The sequence below is a fragment of the Sciurus carolinensis genome, chromosome 11 (genome assembly GCF_902686445.1).
Source record: "Sciurus carolinensis chromosome 11, mSciCar1.2, whole genome shotgun sequence".
NCBI lineage: Eukaryota > Metazoa > Chordata > Mammalia > Rodentia > Sciuridae > Sciurus > Sciurus carolinensis.
The window spans coordinates 55,023,421-55,043,138 of record NC_062223.1 but is presented as its reverse complement, the minus strand read 5'-3'; the positions used below and the strand labels follow the sequence as shown (position 1 = coordinate 55,043,138).

The window sequence follows — 19,718 nt, the reverse complement described above, 5'->3', positions numbered from 1 at the left end:
GCAGCCCCTCCTCTGAGCCCCACCTAGAGTCCCGTACAATAGCTCCGAGACCCAGAGACCCGCCACACACCTCCTCCTCTGGACAGCCGCCCAGTTTCCGACGCAGTCATTAGGAGTCCAAGCAACTCACTTCGCGTCTCCTCCTCCCGCCAACCGCCCGTAGCCCTAGGCAGTCACTCGGAGTCCAAGTGACCCACCCTGTTCCTCCTCCTCCTCGGGGTAGCCCCCCAGGTGTTCAGGAGTGGTCGCTTTGAATCCAAACAACTCGCCACTCGCCTCCTCCTCTGGCAACCGCCTGTGGCTCTGATGCAGTCACTTCTAGACTAAGCAACCCGCCGCGTTCTTCCTCTTCCTCCGGGCAACCCCCCTGGTGTTCAGAAGCGGTCATTCTGAGTGCAAACAGCTCACCATGCAGCTCCTCCTCTGGCAACCGCCTGTGGCTCTGATGCAGTCACTCCTAGACCAAGCAACCCGCCGCACTTTTCCTCTTCCTCCGGGCAACCCCCCGTTGTTCGAAAGCGATCGCTCTGAGTCTAAAAAGCTCGCCACGCTGCTCCTCCTCAGGCAGCCGCCCAGAACCCCAGTGGTTGCTCCGAGTACAAGCGCTGTGCTGAGCTGCCTCCTCTACGATGATCCCAGTTGTCCATTTACCGCTCCTGTGGGGGGAGGGGTGTCTCGCCGGGCAACTCTACTTCACAAAGTTCCCTGCGTTCCGGGGCTACCGCCCCATCCAGGATGCCTCCCCAATGGGAGAGACTCACCCGGTGGCTTTGAGTTGGTCCCAAGTCTCTCACTATCTCCTCTTTTGAATCCTGTGTCCTGGAGCAACATGAAATGCAGCCGCCCTCTAGTCCGCCATCTTTGTGCCGTCTTAGTACTTTTCGCTTTTGTTTTTAATAATAGCTATTCTAATTGAAGTGAGATGAAATCTTAGAGTTGTTTTAGTTTGCATTTATTTAGTTACTAGAGATGTTGAACACCTTTTCATATGTTTGGTAATCGCTTCAGTTATCCCACTCCTTGGTTTATACCCAAAGAACTTAAAATCAGCATACTACAGAGACGCAGCCACATCGATGTATATAGCAGCTCAATTCACAGTAACTAGGCTGTGGAACCAACCTACATGCCCTTCAGCAGATGAATGGGTAAAGAAACTGTCGTATATATACATAATAGAATAGTGTTCAGTCATAAAGAAGAATAAAAATATGGTATTTGCAGGTAAATGGATGGAATTGGAGAATATCATGCTAAGTGAAATAAGCCAATTCCCAAAAACCAAAGGTCAAATGTTTCCCTGATAAGTGGATGATGATACATAATGGGGGTGAGGAGTAAGAGAGGAATGGATGAATTTTAGATTACGTAGAGAGAAATGAGAGGGGGAGGAGGGGAGGGTATGAAAGATGGTGGAATGAGACAGACATCATTACCCTATGTACATGCATGATTACACAAACGATATGAATCTACATCGTGTACAACCATAGAAATGAAAATTTGCATCCCATTTGTGTACAGTGAATCAAAATGCAGTCTGTAAAAATAAAAAAGAAAAAAATGTTTTATATTTATCCACATTGTGTTTTGTTCTTCTGTTACAGTAAAATATCTCAGTACATGAAAATACCAGTCTTCATCAATATTATTGTTCATAAACTTTTAGGTTGTTTTCATTTTAGGGCTATTACAATTAAAACTGATGTGAACATTTTGTACAAGTTTTTTATGAACATAAACTTTTTTTTTTCCTCTTAGATATATGTCCAGGAGTAGAATAACTGCCAAAGAGTAGTTTTATATTTAACTTTATTAAAAAATTCTGCAAGAAAGTTTTCCACATTGTTAAAGCTCTTTGGTTTGAGAGCAATAAGTTTCAGTTGTTCTACTCCATCACCAACATTTGGTATAGTTTTGTTTTTATTTATTTTTTTAATTTTAACCATTGTGAAGGAGTTACAGTGATCACAATCATTTCAATTTGTATTTTTCTCATGAATATACTATCAAATTTTCATATGCTTACTGTGCACTTGGGTATCTTCATTTTGAAGTATCTATTCAGGTCTGCTCTGCAGGTAGGCAGTAGTATCTTTTTCTTAATGTTCTGTAGGAGTCCCATACACTTTCAGTTTATCATCTTCCAGATAGATGTGAGATATTTTATGGATGTTCCTCCCTGGTTGGTCTATAGTTTCTCTTTCTTTCTTAATGGTGCTTTTTGATGAGCAGTAGTTTTTAATTTCATGGCATTTGATGTATCATTTTTCTTTTCTTTCTTTCTCCTTTTTGTTTAATATTATCAAATAAAATTTCTAGGAGGTCATTGTCTTGGACTGAGGTCCTGCAGTAGGTACAGGACCAAACAAAATGAAGTTGCTCATGCTGAAGTAAGGCAGCCAGCAAAACTAAGTTGTTTACCTGACCTTTTGAAAAATCAGGAGAAAAGGCAACAATAGCCAAGTCCCCAAATACACCACATTTACCACCATGGTAGCAAACATCTGCTCTTTAACTTTTACAAAAAAAGTAACTTCAAAATGGCCAATTTGTTTTGTTCTGCTTCTGCCTTTTTTAGAATTTAGTTTTCTCTCTTTTCTGCCGAACTCCTCTGTTCAGTTCATTAGAACATTCATTTAATTTTATAAAATGATGTGTTCTCCAAATCTAGAATTGAAAATAAAAGCCAGTTAGATATTTAATCTAGATTTGTTGTAATTTTGTCTTTTAACAATGCTTAAATATCTTCACCCATGCTAAGGTGACAATGTTTTCCTCTAGCCCTGATGTTTGGATCTATGATCTATTAAATTAATTTTGGTGTATATTATGGGATAGGTGTCAAAGTTTATTTCTATTTCTATTGGAAATCTAGTAGTTCCAATGACATTTATTAAAAATGACCTTCCTTTGTCCTGTTGAATCTCTTTAATGTCTTTATCAAAATAATTATTTCTCTTTCACACCAAAACAGAAAGTATAAATTACTTTGTTAAATTGTCAGTATGCAATTCAGCACAAAATGTCCTTTATGGAGACCATAAGGATATAAGTAAGGTGGACCTCACATTAACTTTCATAATTAAAAGCCAGACTCATTGACCATTTCTTTGTAACCATTTCTTCTTCACATCAGCTACAAGGAACACTCAACTGCTATTTTAATTATATGGCACTCCTGAGCAGAAGTTATGTCCAGATAGATCTGATTATCTGCTTCTAAATGACCATGACCTAAGACTCTCTTCTGCTTGTCCCTGGGATGGCATGACTCTTCCTTACAATGATGTGTGCTTAGAAATGTTCTAATGTGCTAAGTTGAGACAGTTCCTTATACTGGATTGGTACTGCAGGTGACCTTGGGCATGTAACTTATCAGTCCTTGTTCTTAGTGTCCTCATCCATCAAATGATGGTGTTAGATGGTTGATCTAAAAAACCCTTCAGCCCTGACATTCTAGGATTCAATGAGGAAACTGGAAGTTTTGTGTTGATTAACTGCCTGTGCTTCATCATTCATTACAGTGTTTGATAGGAGGGAAAAGAACGACAGGCTTTTTGTCCTGCACTCCTTTTATTCAGCTTCTCAATCCAATTAACTCCAATTAAAATTTGTAGTTTTAATTAGTTCATCTGATGGCTTTTTAAAAAACCTCATAAATGTAAATCTTTGCACTCCCTTTGTTAGGCTTGGCAGCTGTCACAAGACTTTTAATTTGAGCTCCTATCACCCATTTGTGCCACCTCTGATTCATTATTCTTTCCTCCCATTTATTGATTAAGACTTTTTACCCCTTTTCTCCTGACAGTGATTATACCTTGCTTAAACAGAATTTAGAAAGAAAGTCACAAATATTTTAAATCATCAGGAAACTATTCCATTCATGGGAATATTAAGTCTTGGTAAAGGGCTTGAGCCCAGTTGAAATATGTCAGCATCCCATACAAGTGTTTGGAACACTGTAGTGTATCACAACCACCCAGCCTGGACCTACTGAAGCAATCGCCTAAATCAGATGTTCTGAGCATGCAGGGAAACCCATTACACCAAGTACATTTCCCACAGCTGCACGTGTTCTAAATAATATGTTTATGTATTTTTTTATCATACTTTTACCCATCAAAATCAACTTAATCAGAATATAAATTTCATGAGAATGAAGATTATCTCCCTGCTTAACTTCCATATGCTTAGTATCTAAAATAATACTTGAAAACAATGCATATTTAAATTCTTGCTGAATTAATAATAATGTATACATTTTAAAATGAATGGATAAATATAAGTGTATTTAATTGTACTGTTGTTTTCCTTGGAAACACTTGTCTCCCATTAATGAGGATTTATCCTTAAGCACTTACTATGTGCCAATTATTATGATAAGAGTTTTAATGTGAATTCCTTCTTCTACTTCTCAGAACAATTATATGACAGAATTACTATTATTATTTTCATTGTTTAATTATTGGAGTCAGGTTAAGAAGGGATAGCTAACTGACTAAGGTATCAGAATTAGCAAGTGTCAGAATTAGAATTGTAATTCGATAACAGACAACAGCATAGAAAAATGTACTCACTGAAAAAAGAAAAAGAATCCACTGACATAAAACAACTACTCTGAAAATAATTACATTTTTCTGTCTACATTTTCTTTCTATGAATTTTTGGTTTAACTAATGTTTCTAGAATATCCATTTTAAAAATTATATCCTAATTCCTATACATAGTGGCACTTGGGCTGTAGTAACTAGCAAGTGAAGGCTTAGATATGCCATAATTGGAGGCCCTTCAGAGCCCCATGGAATGAACTGTCTCTGGAAGCTCTCTCTTCTTTTTTCAGGCTAACTCTACTCTTACTTATTGGCAAATACTAATTATGCCATAAGGCATTTTTGTTGCTTTTGTTTTTATCATTACTAAAGATTTACCCTGAGCCATGCATTGTGCTAAACATTTTAGTGCTCATGTAGAAAACTATGATTATATTAATAAATTGTGCCTTATTAGTCCTTTACTTAGTAGTGTACGTTTTTCTTGTTTTTGCAGAGCAGAACTTTGAAAGAAAAAGAGAGAAGTGGGGTGATGAGAGGCCCTAGATAGTAATGTTAGAAGAAAGAACCAGCCTGTCTCAATTTTTCTGAGAGATATAATTAAATTGGACAAACTTTTATATAACCAGCATTTTCCATGCCTCCACCTACTGCATCCTTTTCCTCCTACATCATCTCAGTCATTATCCCACTCTGACTTTTTACTTTCTATCAAGCAGACTTTTCCAGTAGTCTCCCTCATTCCAAACATCTGCCACATCTGGAGCATAGCCCAGCATTATTGAGTAACTACCCCAAACTGCCTGCCAAACTCCTTACTATCTGTTGAAACATGTACAAACTCTTCAAAAGTCAAGGTTCAAATCATTTCCTCTTCCTGTATTATGAAAAGAAACACAGGTTTCAGGACTCATCATATATTCCACCAAATACAAGTGTAGAGAAATAATTCACATGACTTATTCCACACCAGACCCTCACTACTCCTAGTCACTACACATGCCCAGGTTTCATACCATGGAAAAGTCACAGCATATTCTCAGCAACCACAGGTGAGGTCAGGTCATAGGGGGCCCAGCCTGGCTTTGTAATGACCAGCATTACTCTTTGAAAAGAGCTCAGATGACTATGGAAACAAGCAACAAGGAGAGCCCCTCCAAAAAGACACCCCATCCCCTTAGCTTTGCATGTCCGCATTCTCCTGCCTTAAGTTAGTGTTTCTACCCCACAGAAACTTCTCATGAATACTAGTAGAGTATCAATCTTTCCTATTCTTGGGAACACTAAATTCTAGAATTTATTTCCTTTACTTGAAGACTACATTTTATTCAGGATATCCCACTATTTCCCCATTTGCTTTCAGTGCTCTGTCACTGCAGAGGAGAACATTTGTCTATATTAACACCTTCCCCTAACAGAGACTTTTCATCCTCTTGTAGATAGGCCATTTTCATGTTACACAACCCTCTTTGTTTTACTCACAGCAAGAAGAACTCACATGTGCAAAATTTTATAAAAAGCGTTCAGCTCAACATTTCATCTGCTACATGTCAAAGTAATAAGTCCTTATTACCTTTTAATCGGTGCATCACGATTATAAATAATAGTGGGATTCATTATGCTACATTCATACACGTACATATCATAATTTGATTAAACTCCTTCTCCAGCACCTTCCCTTTCCCTCCTTTCCTTGCTTCCAAGTTCACATTCTTTACTGATCTTCCTTCTATTATTATTATTATTATTATTATTATTATTGTAATATAACTATATATTCATACCTTGTACATGGACATAGCATAATTTGGTATATTTCATTCTCCAATACCTCCCAATGTCCTGCCCTCCTCTTTCCCTCTTTATCCCCTTTCTCCACTCTAATGGTCTCCCTTCTACTTTCAAGAGATATCTCTCATTTTTATTATTGTTAGTGGGATTGAAGAATAGTGCAACCACTATGGAAAGCAGCATTGAGATTCCTCAAAAAGACTAGAAATGGAACCAGCATATGACCCAGATATCTTACTTCTTGGTACTTATCCAAAAGAACTAAAATCAGGATATTATATAGTGATATATGCACACCCACAATTCACAATAACTGAATTACAGAACTAGTCTAGGTATCCATAAACAGATTACTGAATAAAGAAAATGTGGTATGTATGCACAATGGAGTTTTGCTTAGCCATAAAGAAGAATGAAATTAAGTCATTTGCTGATAAGTGAATGGAACTAGAAGCTAAGTGAAATAAGTCAGCCTCAGAAAGTCAAGGGTTGAATATTTTCTCTCATATGTGGACACCAGGAAGAGAAAGAGAAAAGGAAAAAAAGAGGGAATCTAACTCCTCATTAGCTTATAAAGCAAATTTTACACATCACTTAAAAAAAATTTAGCAAGGTAACCTCAGGCATTCAGAATAGAGGATCTGTGTTTCTCTATTTCCTCAAAATTGTTCCATGGCAACATTGTTATTATAAATGTTCCACTTATGCTGGCATTCTTTTATTAACAGTCAAATTTCCTTTTTCTTTTTTTGGTGCAGGGAATGGAGATAATCTTATTAATAAAAAGGAGCACAGAAAACCAAGTAATTGTCTGTAAGTCTTGCCATCACAGTGGTCATTTTGATTCTTTCTTGTGTGTCTTTTTTACAGGTTGAGATGAACTGCCTTGGCCTTCTTTTTATTATTTATTTATTTCTATATTCTTAAAGTGCTTAGGTTCAAGCCCAGGGCCTTACACATGTTTGGCAAGTGCTGTACCATGAGTTATAGCCCCAGATCAGGACCTTTTTTCTCCTTTAGGTGAACTGAATAATGCTAAGTATCAAGATTCAGCTAATATGATACATTAGAAAGTGATGTCTGGAGATCCATGTCTGGAGATCCATGTGGAGTTTATGTATCTTCATCTCATGTGGTCCAAACTGTTGCCATTCAGTGTGTGTGCTTGTAGAATGGAATATACTCATACATAGTGTTCAGTTATTCTTATAGAGAATTAGGGGCTGCAGATGTACACCCGTGATAGATCACTTGCTCAGCATGCATGAGACCCTGGGTTTGAGCCCCAGAACGTCAAAAAAAACAAACAAAACCCCCCAAAATTAGATTTAATCTTTTTCCTTAATGAAAATAAAAATGATAGCCAGAAGCCATCCAATGTCTTATCCCTCTATCCCAGTCAAATTCCTAGATTTGCTGCTTTCGTTAATAATCATTAAACATACAATCACCCCTCCCAAAGTCACCATTCCTGTTTAAGATTTTCTTTCATGAAAACAAAGGATTAATTTTATAAATGTTAAATTCCACTGGAGAGATGTGATGAGAAAGAGATAAGTAACAAAAATGGTAAGTAGGAGTATAGAAAGTGACCCTCTGCTCTTTCTATAGCTCTGTTGCCAACCCTCTATTCTAACACTAGCATGCTGGATTTGAAGTATAATGCAATGACTTGCTCACAGTAATTGATTAATGATGAGTGAACAAATGATGTCTGGTGAGTTGTGTTGCACATGGAAATTTTTGCAATGGCACTACAAAATGAACTCAGTGCTAAAGAATTATATAATTCAGATGTAGAGAAGATTAAGACACAGATGCTGGAATGAAATTGGTTCACTAGTGAAACAGATTAGTCCAGGAAGAAAGAGAAATGGTCTTAGAATCTGTCTTCTCTGGTCAATTTAGTCTCAGTGGTATATTGTTTTCTGATAAGGAAGAACAACTTAAAGTTTTTTCTTTTATTTTCCCACTTCCATAATTCTAGTGAAGGACACAAGTCCATTGGGCTCTTGGTGACTGTTAACTGTTTGGAGGTTACAAAGCAATGTGAAAAAGGAAAAGAAAAACTAGAAGAATGCATTTATCATAGCACAGTTAAATGTCTTATTTAATAGGAAATAAAGCTATTTCATTAAAACATCTTCATTCATTATTGAGAAAATATGTATTGCTGGGAAAATGCTGTCCAGATAACTTGGGAGATGCTGAGTGATTACTTACACTTTCAGATAACTGAAACCTTTCTCATAGAAAATGTCATCTGGAATGTTATCATTTAAAATTCAGCAATGGAAACAAAAACTAGTAAGAACATCAATGTAATACCAAGGAGTTCATGAAGTAAATGTCAAGAGTCTGCAGAAACAAAATCTCTTTCGGCATCTATCATTTAATTTGGTTTTGCTTCAATCCTAGCTTAAAAACAAAATGAAAATCTGCCAGTCACAAACTGTTAATCAATTTAGGAAGACACTGTTCTTAATAAGTGACAAAGCCAAGTAGTTCTATCAGTCCTCCACATCATTGAGGGTTGTCTTACCTCCTCGAGACCTGAGGCTGTGTTCTGACCTCAGTATTCCTCTTTCAACACAAGGCGTTTCATGTTCTGCTGTTGTCAAGGTATATCCTGTCTCCCAGGAAACCAGCTGGATACCTTAGCATCACCCTAAACTTCTCCTTCTCATACCTGCTATCCCAGCTCACTCTTGCTAGAAAACAAATTATTTCAAGCTTTGTTCAGAAGATGCCGCTCCATCACTTCTTGCCTTTCGTCCCCACAGTCATAATCTTGATCATGTCTTTATTTCTCAGACTGTTATTATCTCAGCCTTCTAATGGGTCTGTCCAACTCTGGGGTAAAAGTGTGTGTGTGTGTGTGTGTGTGTGTGTGTGTGTGTGTATAAGAGGGGGTGCGGGAAGCAGGAGGGAGAGAGAGAGAGAACATTACACCTTCTCTTAGGAGGGAAAACATATCTCTGTATAAAGAATATTATTTTAACCACAAATAAATTGATGTGCATGGAAAGTGTCAAATATTGCTATGATCTCAAAACTCACTGAGTAATTCATTCAGCAAATTCAGTGTCTACTTCCTCAGGTAGGCACTAAGACTATAATGGAGAACAAGACAAAAGAAATCCCTGTCAATATAAAGTCTAGTGTCCAATCTACACTTAAATATATAATATCTAAAACTATGCTTTCACTCAAAGCAAAATAGGTGTCCCTTTACTAAAACTGTAAATTAAACTTAATCTTCTTGATAACTATGTTTACATAAAGTCCCTTGATTATTTTTCAATTCAAGAATATGAGTACCTAGGGGTCAAAAACATTAAATCACCTCCTCAAATGACCTTAGCTTATTGTAATTAATAATAATAAAACTATATGCATAAATAAAATGGTAATGATGAGGATAAAAATATCTTATAAAGTTGTTGGTATATGGAGTAGATGTGGCTATGTATATATGTGGCTATGTGGTTCCACACATGTGATACCAAAATGTTGCACAAGAAATGTTGACACATTTTCCTCTGTTATGAAAGACTCATAAAAAAAGTATTAAATGTCTTAAATCAATGTTAGGCTACAGTGTTTCACTAAAATACACTCTTTAAATGTGACTAGCCTATAGTGCCTTTGATAAAAATACAAGAATTTTGAAATTGTCAAAATTATTGCAGAAATATTAACATTTTGATAAAATATCAAATCATTTTCTTCTCCTGGTCCTATTCTTGATCCATAAGAGTGATGGGTGTCTGAGGATGATATACCTAGATCATCCCTATAGCTATAAAAGAAGGAAGTCAAGGAGTAACCTGCATATGTGCACTTATCTGAGCTTCAAAAGACTAAATCCAAGGCATTGGGACTGGGGTTGTGGCTCAATGGTAAAGCGCTTGCCTAGCATGTGTGAGGCACTGGGTTTAATTCTCTGCACCATGTATAAATAAATAAAATAAAGGCCCATTGACAACTACAAAAATATTTTTTTAAAAACTCTGAGGCATTTCTCATAGATTCAAGACATGAGTGAGATTTTGGATCCTCTATTTCCTTTTCCATTATAAAGGTCAGTGAATTCATTACACAGACCTCTTTGGACCTTATCAGATTGCATTTCCAGCCTGTTGCCCATATTGGGGAAAGTTCACAGTGACACCTTATGCTCTGTGCCCTGTTTGTCTGAGGTGTCATAATCGCTTGGCACCTCCTGTGGTCCTGAACTCTTCCAAGCCCTCTAGCATAGACCTGTTTTCTCATCAAAGGTGTGGGCGATTTTGACAGTCCTTTTAAACATGTGGTGTAACCTGTCTTCATGTCAGTTGCCTTCCCCTAATCCATTCCCAAACCGTCATGTTGTTTGGCAGATGACATTCAACAGGTTTATATCATGTATCTTACAAAGTCTGCAGCTGCCAGAGGTGACACAACTTGAAAAGACCTAACACTTGTGTTGATCTGCAGGCGTCTGTCATGGCCTGGCAACCTTGGTCATGGGCAAGAATCCAAATGTAGAACAAGAGGGCATTTTGCCATTTTAGCAGATGGACGTGCAGAGAAGTTGCCAAGATCCTCTGTAACAAGCACCATGGATGAGGCTGGAGGACAGGATGTGCAGCCAATAATACTCAACTGGCTCTTTATCTGTTGCTTAGAAACCCTGGGTTCAGGAACAACGTCCTTTCTAATTATGACTTGAGCTCTGGACATTCCCATCATACGAACCAAGATGTATAACTGCCATGGACAAGAACTGAGCAGCAGGCAGCAAGCTGAGTCTTCAAAGCAGCCAACAAGCCAGCAATGAAATCTGCATTTGGATGAGAATTGCTTCTCCTGGAGTTGAGACAGCAAATGCAGTCTGGTTGTAAGCTGAAAGATAAGGAATGAAGATGGGTCATCAGGTGCCTGTGCTCTTTCTCCTGCTTTCATTCTGAGTGAACAAGAAAATCAGGTGAGCTACAAATGGCTAGAAAGGAAACCCTTCTTGTAATAGAAAGATGGTTTGTAAGGGAAAAAGTAACTAGAAAGAATAGAAAAACAAATGAGAGAACTGAACTCTGAATTAATGAATCAAAAAATCTGCAGGATTAGAGGGCCATCTTAGGGGTTGAACTTGGGAGTCAGATCTACTAATTCCAACCCCAGCATTCCATTACTAGCTTCATAACTAAAAACTTACCAAATTCTACAAGTCTTATCTTTCTCATCCAAAATACTGAGGTAACAGTACTGTTCTTTATATGCAGTTGTGAGGACTAAATGAGTTAAGGTGCACAAAGCATTGAGAACAATGTGTGTCATGCTGTAAACACCACCCAAATATTAATTCTCTGTATCACCTGCAAAGTCTAGGCTGTCAGGCAAGCTGAAGTTGAATCATTAGAACTGTATAAAATTATGTCCTTTGTACCAAGCTGGTACAATTTTTCTTTTCTTCCTTTGTATTTTTGTTTTGTTTTGTTTTTACCCAAATCTCTTATATGTTACACTACTAAGTACCCCAATAGGATTGCTATTATCTTGTGGTAACTGTCAGATATCACAAACCATCCACATACTCTCAGTCCCTGCAAAATCAAAAGAAATTTGAAAGAAACAGATCATTTAGGCATTAGTTCTCAACCCATTGCTTGTCTCATTATATAAGCTTTTTGGTGTCTAATACATCCATCTCCATGGATTCTGTTACTTCCTATAGAAAAATCTGAAGCCCAAATCAACTCTCAGAGCAAGACCTATTTATCTAATGGTGTTTTAACCATTTATCCTTGGGTTTTGCATAATTTCTCCAAATGTTGTGCACATAGTAGTAATGATTTTTATACCCACTTCCAATTTCCCAACAAAACTGATCCAGTTTTTTCTCTTGTATCCAACCATCTGTATGTCCTAGGTTGCTCCTATACTATTAACAGTGTACCTATTTTTGCAACAAATTTTAAGATTGCTCTGTACATCTCCCATTTCTGTGAACTAGCCACACAGTTGCTCAAGCCAAAATTCCTAGACTTCTTCTCAACCTTCATCTCACAAATTTAATCTGCCACTTAACCTCACCAAAGATACCCTCTAACTCTACTTTAAATGTACCCCATCCTCTCTAGCCCCATTCCCACAGCCTTTGTGTAATCTCTCATTCTTTTTCTATAGGAATGACTTTGTTAAATGGTATTTCCACGTTCAGTTTTATTCCAAAAATATCATTCTCAAAATCACCACAACATTTTTTTTTCTAAAACCCAAATCTGACCATGTCATTAACCAGGTTAAAACTCTCTTCAGTGTCTCTTGTATAAGAGGAAAAATATACAAGCATCTGCCACAGAAAAGATTTCAGCTTAGTATCTATAAATGAAAGAATTCCAAGTGTTTATCCATAGTACCATCTTCTCTAAATGGGAGACATGAATATTCAACTTGCCTGTTCCACACCTCTGCTTGAATATTTATCTTGAACTAAGATTGTCAAATTTTAGTCCATAATTTTACCAGATTAACCTGTCTTCTCTCTTTTCCTCATGTAAATAAACTCTGTTTACCTGTGACTTTGTCCAAAAAGCTGGGAGATATCTTTACCACATCCAATCCCACATCCTACATCCACCCCCTTAACAAACCCATCAACTCTGCTTTGGAATATATTTCAAATCATATACCACATATCACAATATCTACTATAACCACTAGAATCCTAGAAACTGCCTTTTCTCTCCTAGATATTAGATTAGCCTTTCACTCTTTTCTTGTCTTCTAAAAATTAGTTCATGATTTTAGTGATTGTATTTTACCTCCCTCATGGGTTTTTATCCATACCCTCTAGATATTTTCACCTCATTCATTGCTCCAGGTTTTACACTACATATTCCCTGCACTTATAGCACTTCAGGTATAGTTAAGAATGGTTTAAGGTACGCCTCTGTTTTCTCTCCTTTGTGGTATTATCATACATTTAATATTTTCATAGTCATAAGCCTCATACATTATTATGTTTGCTTTCAATAGTCAACTCCTTTGAAAAGATAAAAATGAGAAAAATCATTTTACTTTTTCCTACATAGTGACCATTACCTGTGTTCTTCATTCTTTTCTATAGATACAAATATTCATCTGGTATTACTTTCCCTTATCTAAAAATCTTCATTTAAAATTTCTTAAGTACATATTTGCTGGTAAGAAATTATCTTAGCTTCTATTTTTCTAAAAATTGATTTATTCCATGTTATTTTTTAGAGATTATTTTTTAGGGTACAGATTCTTAGCTAACAGTTCTTTTCTTTCAGCACAGTTAAAATATCTTTCTACATTGTCTTTTTATTGTGACTCTTTGGTACTTTGTATGTAATGTTCAATTTTTCTTTGGTTCCTTTTAAGATTTCTTTTTGTCACTGGCTTTCAGCCACTTGACTATGGTGCCTGAGTGTCTTTTGCTGAGGGTTAGTCAGCTTGGAAATCATGGAGCTTTGTGGACATGTGAGTTGAAACTTTTCATCATCATGCATGGAAATTTTTGGCTATTATTTTCTCAAATATTGTACCTACTTATGCATTTTTTTTTAGAAAAGGGCATAAACTTTATTCTTGCTGTTTCATCATGCCTAGAAATTGAAAAAAACAAAGTGATTCTTTTAAAATATAAATTAGATCATGTTACTATTCTGCAAAAATCTATCCAATACTATCTTAACTTGCTTTTAGTGAAATCCAACAAACTCTTCTCCCAGGAAGGATTCCATAATCAAATATGTTTGATTAAGGCTTCATATTGTATCTTTTTCTTAGTCACAAGAGCCATCATTCTCCAAAGGTCATAAGAAGTTTTGGTTTTTGTTATTATTATTTTTTTAAATCCAATGTCTTCTAAACTTGTTTCAACATGATGACTTTTTTGTTTGTTTGTTTTAAAATTAGCACTTCCCCTAACATTCTGGAGCAGTTTGGGAGTCTTCAGCATTCCGGTTAAAAAATAAACCATGGATATGGACACTATTCTCCAGGGAAACTGAGGAGTAAGGTGATAAGATAGATTTGCAAATGCTTTCCTACATTTTAGTTTCTAGTGAATTAGAAGAGAATGGTATGAGGTAGATATGTTCAATTGGCATACCTCAACTAAAAGAAGGTAGAGACCACAATCTGGAAGCACAGAAAAAAAATCCAGCATAGAAAAGAGAGTACCTGTGTCCTGAGGGCATTCTTATCACATCTATCTTTTTGAGGAAGTTAAAAAAGATACCAGAAAGCAGTTGCTATGGATGAGGAAGACAGTACCTCAAAGTGTTTAAAAGCTCAGACTCTCAGCAAGTGACTTTAAGCAAGTCTCTTAAACTCCTTAAGGTTCAATTACCTACCTATAAAAAGTGAATAAGAATAATTTCTAAGATACAGAGCCGCATTCAAAAAATATGAGATAATGTGTATAAAACACTTTGCATGAATTTCATCAAACAGTAAATTTTATTAACTCAGCTCTTGATTTATTTTTTGCAAGAAGAAGAAGAAGAAGAAGAAGAAGAAGAAGAAGAAGAAGAAGAAAAAGAAAAAGAAGAAGAAGGAGAAAAACCATGACTTTAGGGTAAACAAAACAAAACAAATTTTCACTAGCAAAGACAGGTGTATACAGAGTAACCACAAAACTTAAGAGGAAATAATTAATTGTGTCGGGAATATAGAGGCAGAATTTTAGTCCTCAATCTTTCCATATAAATTTAGAGCTTGTAAAGAAGTTGCCTCAATTTTGTACATCTTAATTTCTTCTGCTAAAAGTTGGAATAAAACTATTCTCCTGCCTGAGCTGTTGAATGAATCAAATGACATAGCAGATGTGAAAAGTCTAAAAAAAGTTAAATACATTGTAAGAAATGCTAGCAATGTCTAGTCCAGACTACATGAAAACCACTAGCATCATATTTACACCAAATAAATAAGAAAATGATGCAGAAAGTGGTCCAATGTTAAGACAAGAACCTCGAGGGATGCAGTAGAAAAACCAGGTTTAGAATTTCAGATTTTTGGCCTCATGTCCAATTGTCTCTTCCTGTACAGTCTCAGAACTCTTACAGTCCTTTCTAAATATGGATCAATGATGGTACTTTACATTCTGGTCACAAGAAAACCCCTCTTTTTTTCTGCTTTGCTCCTTTGTTGCTAGCTGAGGAGCCCAAAACTATACAGTAAAAAAACCACATATCTCCCTTGAGGTCAATGATATTGACATTTTCTGTCTGATTTGGAGATACTTTATCCACAGACCATGATAAATCTGACTTACTCTTATTCTACACATCACTGATAATTCTGGCTTTGGCAGAAGCATCCATCATGCCAGAAAAACAGAGTGAGGAAGGGAACCTGAATTCTGAGATTCAAATGTAATATATGATAAAGGGTTGTGCTGTTCAATTCCAATGTGTTTCACCTAGAAGTGAAAGGTCCACAGAAACTGGGAAAAGAATTTCTTAACTAACTGGATCGAATCCCACCCAAGCAGATATCTATCACTACTTTACTTGGCTTACTAAGCAACCTTTTGAAACAATTGTGCATACTTCGTCTCAAAATCCACTTTGTGGTGATATGAACTGGAAGATGTGGAAGGAGAAAAATAACAAAATATGTCTTCAGGAGAAAATACATAGATTTCTTTAAAGATAAGAATCTACTTGGAATACATGGAAATAACCATTGTCTTTTCTTATGAGGTGCTTTGGGTATCATAATTCTCTAGTCTTAAAATAGACCTTCACATCTGTGGACATAGTCCCAAATCCAGAAACACTCTGAGCATCCCAGTCTACCTTCATCTTCCTCATTTGTATAAGTCTGTCTAGTTATTGTAGCCCTTGTCTATGCTTCTAATAATAGCACAGTGATCTTTCTACCAGGAATCAGTGTTTCCACAATCCAGGCAGTCCTAGTAGATCTGTCAAGTACAGCAACATTATAGCATGTTAACCTGTGCCACAGGATAGCCAATGAGAGCATACGTTTTCCCAGGATATATCTGAGAATGAACACCTATGGTGTTAGACTCACTGGAATAGAAGACCCTCCAGCAATCCTCACCTGAAATAAACTTCAATTTGAAAAACTATTCACAGGCTAAACTACCTTTTCCAAAGCTAACCAAACCAGGTGAGAGTACACAGTACCTGGTTTTAGCATAATAATAAGAAATACATTGAAGAAGGCAGAAAGCAAAGAATTGGAGTGGGACAATTTCTCCTTGTGAAAGGAAAGAAAATTAAGATCACATCTTAGACATGGAAAGAGGTAGAAAGCCCACAATTTGAACCCCAGTACTGAATACAGTCTCCTGATCTCTGCCCCAGTCCATGGTCTATGGACCAAGTCTCTGGACCTACTTCACCAGGTTGAACAGGGGCTGCCTCTACCACCCCCTTTCTAATCTCAAGCAGCACAGCATAGAACAAGTTGCCATCTATTTGGGAGTAGGACAGGAAAGTAAGCTCAGGACTTTGCCTTGGAACTGAATGCCAAGATCACTACAGTAAAAGACATCACTAGGTAAAACACAAAGTCCCCTCTCACCACATCTGTGCTTGCAAATGTAGTCTCTAGAGTGGTCTCAGCAGCAGGCAAGAGATCTGTGCCCTGGTGGGACAGACTCATGTTTTGGCCTGCATCGCCTCCCATCATGACAAGGGCCCAAGGCATACCCTCAAGTAAGTACAGATCCCTAAGGCCATGAGACTCAGGCACAATATCAGCTTCAGTGGCTGTTATGATTTAGATATGAGGTATCCCCCAAAACCTCATGTGTGAGGCAATGCAAGAAAGTTTAGAGGTAAAATTATTGGGTTATGCGAGCCTTAACCTAATCAGTGCATTGACTCACTTAAATGAATTAATTGGGTGGTACTTGTTGGCATGTAGGTTACGGTTGAAGGAGGTATGTCTAGGGGTGTGTGTCTTTGGAGCATATATTTTGTCCCTAGTAAGCAGAGCTTTCTCCCTCTGTGCTTCCTTGTTGCCAAATCCTGAGCTGTTTCCCCCTTCATGCCCATCCACCTTGATGTTCTGCTTTACACTGTACCCAGAGCTATGAAGTCAGCAATCTATACACTGAGACCTCTGAAACTGTGAGCTCCAAATAAGTTTTCCCTTCTCTATGTCACCCTTGTTGGATCTTTTGGTCACAGGGATATAAAATTGACTAAAATATTGGTAAATGGGCTGCCTCCTCACTCATCCCTCCAATCTCAGGCAACACAACACAAAGCAAAACTCCATCTACTGGGTGCTATGACATTGAAAAAGCACAGGACTTTGCTTTAGAACTCAGTTCTAGGCAATTAAATCCCACACTAAGAACTCAATGGCCTCTGTTCCCAAGCCATTGTATTGGGACAGAGCCTCTGGTCCCACTCTAATGGCAGGAGGACACATGTGGTCCCAGGCAGAAGGACTTTTATTCTGAAATGCATCACCTGTGGTTACTTTAGGCAGGCTAGGACTATGTGTACATCATGACAGTTATGGAAAAGTGAAGGAAGTTATTGCATAGGATATTAGGTGAAATCTTCCCACAGTAAGACCCAGAGCTAAGCAAAAGTCTAGAGTACCTTACCACAGGCTAGTGTGTATGGACGAGACATTTAGTTTTGCCTTGGCCCCAAGTGCACGTTGGCAGGGAAGGGCTGCTCTTCTGAGGCATGTCCTCAGTTCATGCTGAACAAAACACCAAAGGCAGATATGAATAAACTTGGACCTGGGGTTCCCTCCAGTTCTGAAACAATGACAACACACCAACATTCAATTTGCTGTAATCTGGATTTAGAGAACCTCCTGGTGGTGAAATAGTGGCAGTGACCAAGGCTCAGAAAAATAAGTAGAATGCTTAAAACATCAGAAAGGACAGGAACGAACAAAACAAAACAAATTTATGAATCTCAAATATACACCTATTCCTTCAATGCATAGATATCACTATAGGCCAACAAGCATCATAAATTTTCAGGAAACCATGACCTCACATAGTAGACAAAATAAGGTGCCAACAACCAACCATGTATAAAAAAGAATGGAATGCAAGTACAGATTTTTATAGTCACCCCCCAAATTTATTTTCCTATCTTTACAACCAGTTTAAGTTGATATGTTTTCAATACATCTTGTTATAATCAAAAGATGTTTCTAATAAAACTCACAGTAACCAAAATGTAATATAGAAAAGACATAACAAAAATAATAAGGAAGGGATCAAAGTAAGTTACTAAAGAAAATCACTTAACACAAAGAAGGACTGTGAAAAGAGAAAGAAAAGAAGGAAGTTTTAGCAAAGAGGAAATAAGTAATAAAATGGCAGTAGTGAGAACTTACTGCTATAGTACAAATCTAGAATCTGCTCGAAAACCTCATGGGTTAAAGACTTATTGCCCACCCTGTGCCAATATTGAAAGAATTCGAAAACATTAAGTGGTGGAGCCTAATGGAGGTCTGCTGGTCATGACCTTGATGAGGACAGAGGGATCCCAGCTTCTTTCTTTTCTTCTTGCTTTCACTGTCCGGCATACAGTGAGCAGTTTTGCTCTGACACACAATCCCACCATGATGTGCCACCTGATGCCCAAAGCAACAGGGCCTACGATAATGGGCCAAAAACCCTAAAACTATAAGCCAAAATTTTTATCTTTATAATTAGATTATCTCATGTATTTGTTATGCCAATGGGCAGTGTACTAATATATTTACCTGTTTATAATAATATTGAAAATAAATAGGTTAAATGCTCCAATTGTAAGACAGAGTGACTTAATGGATACTAAGCAAGACCCAAATGTATCTTACTTTTGAGAAAGTCACTTTACCTCTAAGGATAGATACAACCTTATTCATTAAATGATGGAATAAGACATTCGAGTGAAATGAATTTTTAAAAAAGCAGAAGTAAACCAAGTTCAGTGGTACATGCCTATAATCCCAGTGGCTCAGAAACCTGAGGCAGGAGGATCATGAGTTCAAAGCCAGCCTCAGCAAAAGCAAGGTGCAAAGCAACTCAGTGAGACTCTGTCTCTAAATAAAATACAAAATAGGGTCTGGGATGTGGCTCAGTGGTCCAGTGCTGCTGATTTAATCCCCAGTACCAAAAAAAAAAAAAAAAAAAAAAACAACAACAAAAAAAAGGCAGAAGAAGTAGCTAGAGTGAACATTAGATACAATAGATTTTACATCAAAGCAATGAAAAGATACATGGAAGGCCATTAAATAGTGACAAAGTAATCAATTCAGCATGTGAAAATAATTGCAGATATATATGCATTTAGTATCAGAGCATCCAAATCTATAAAGCAAATACTAATAGACTTAAAGGAAGTGAAAGACTCCAATGCAGCAATC

The 19,718-nt window shown here is 37.2% G+C and overlaps 1 long non-coding RNA gene across 1 annotated transcript; it reads left to right on the top strand.

The window, feature by feature from the left end:
* The first annotated feature begins 13,734 nt into the window (after positions 1-13,734).
* LOC124995328 (uncharacterized) lies at positions 13,735-14,888 on the top strand. Its single transcript, XR_007110693.1, has 2 exons — positions 13,735-13,832; positions 14,271-14,888. It is a non-coding gene; the product is annotated as an uncharacterized LOC124995328 (long non-coding RNA).
* The last annotated feature ends 4,830 nt before the right edge of the window (positions 14,889-19,718 follow it).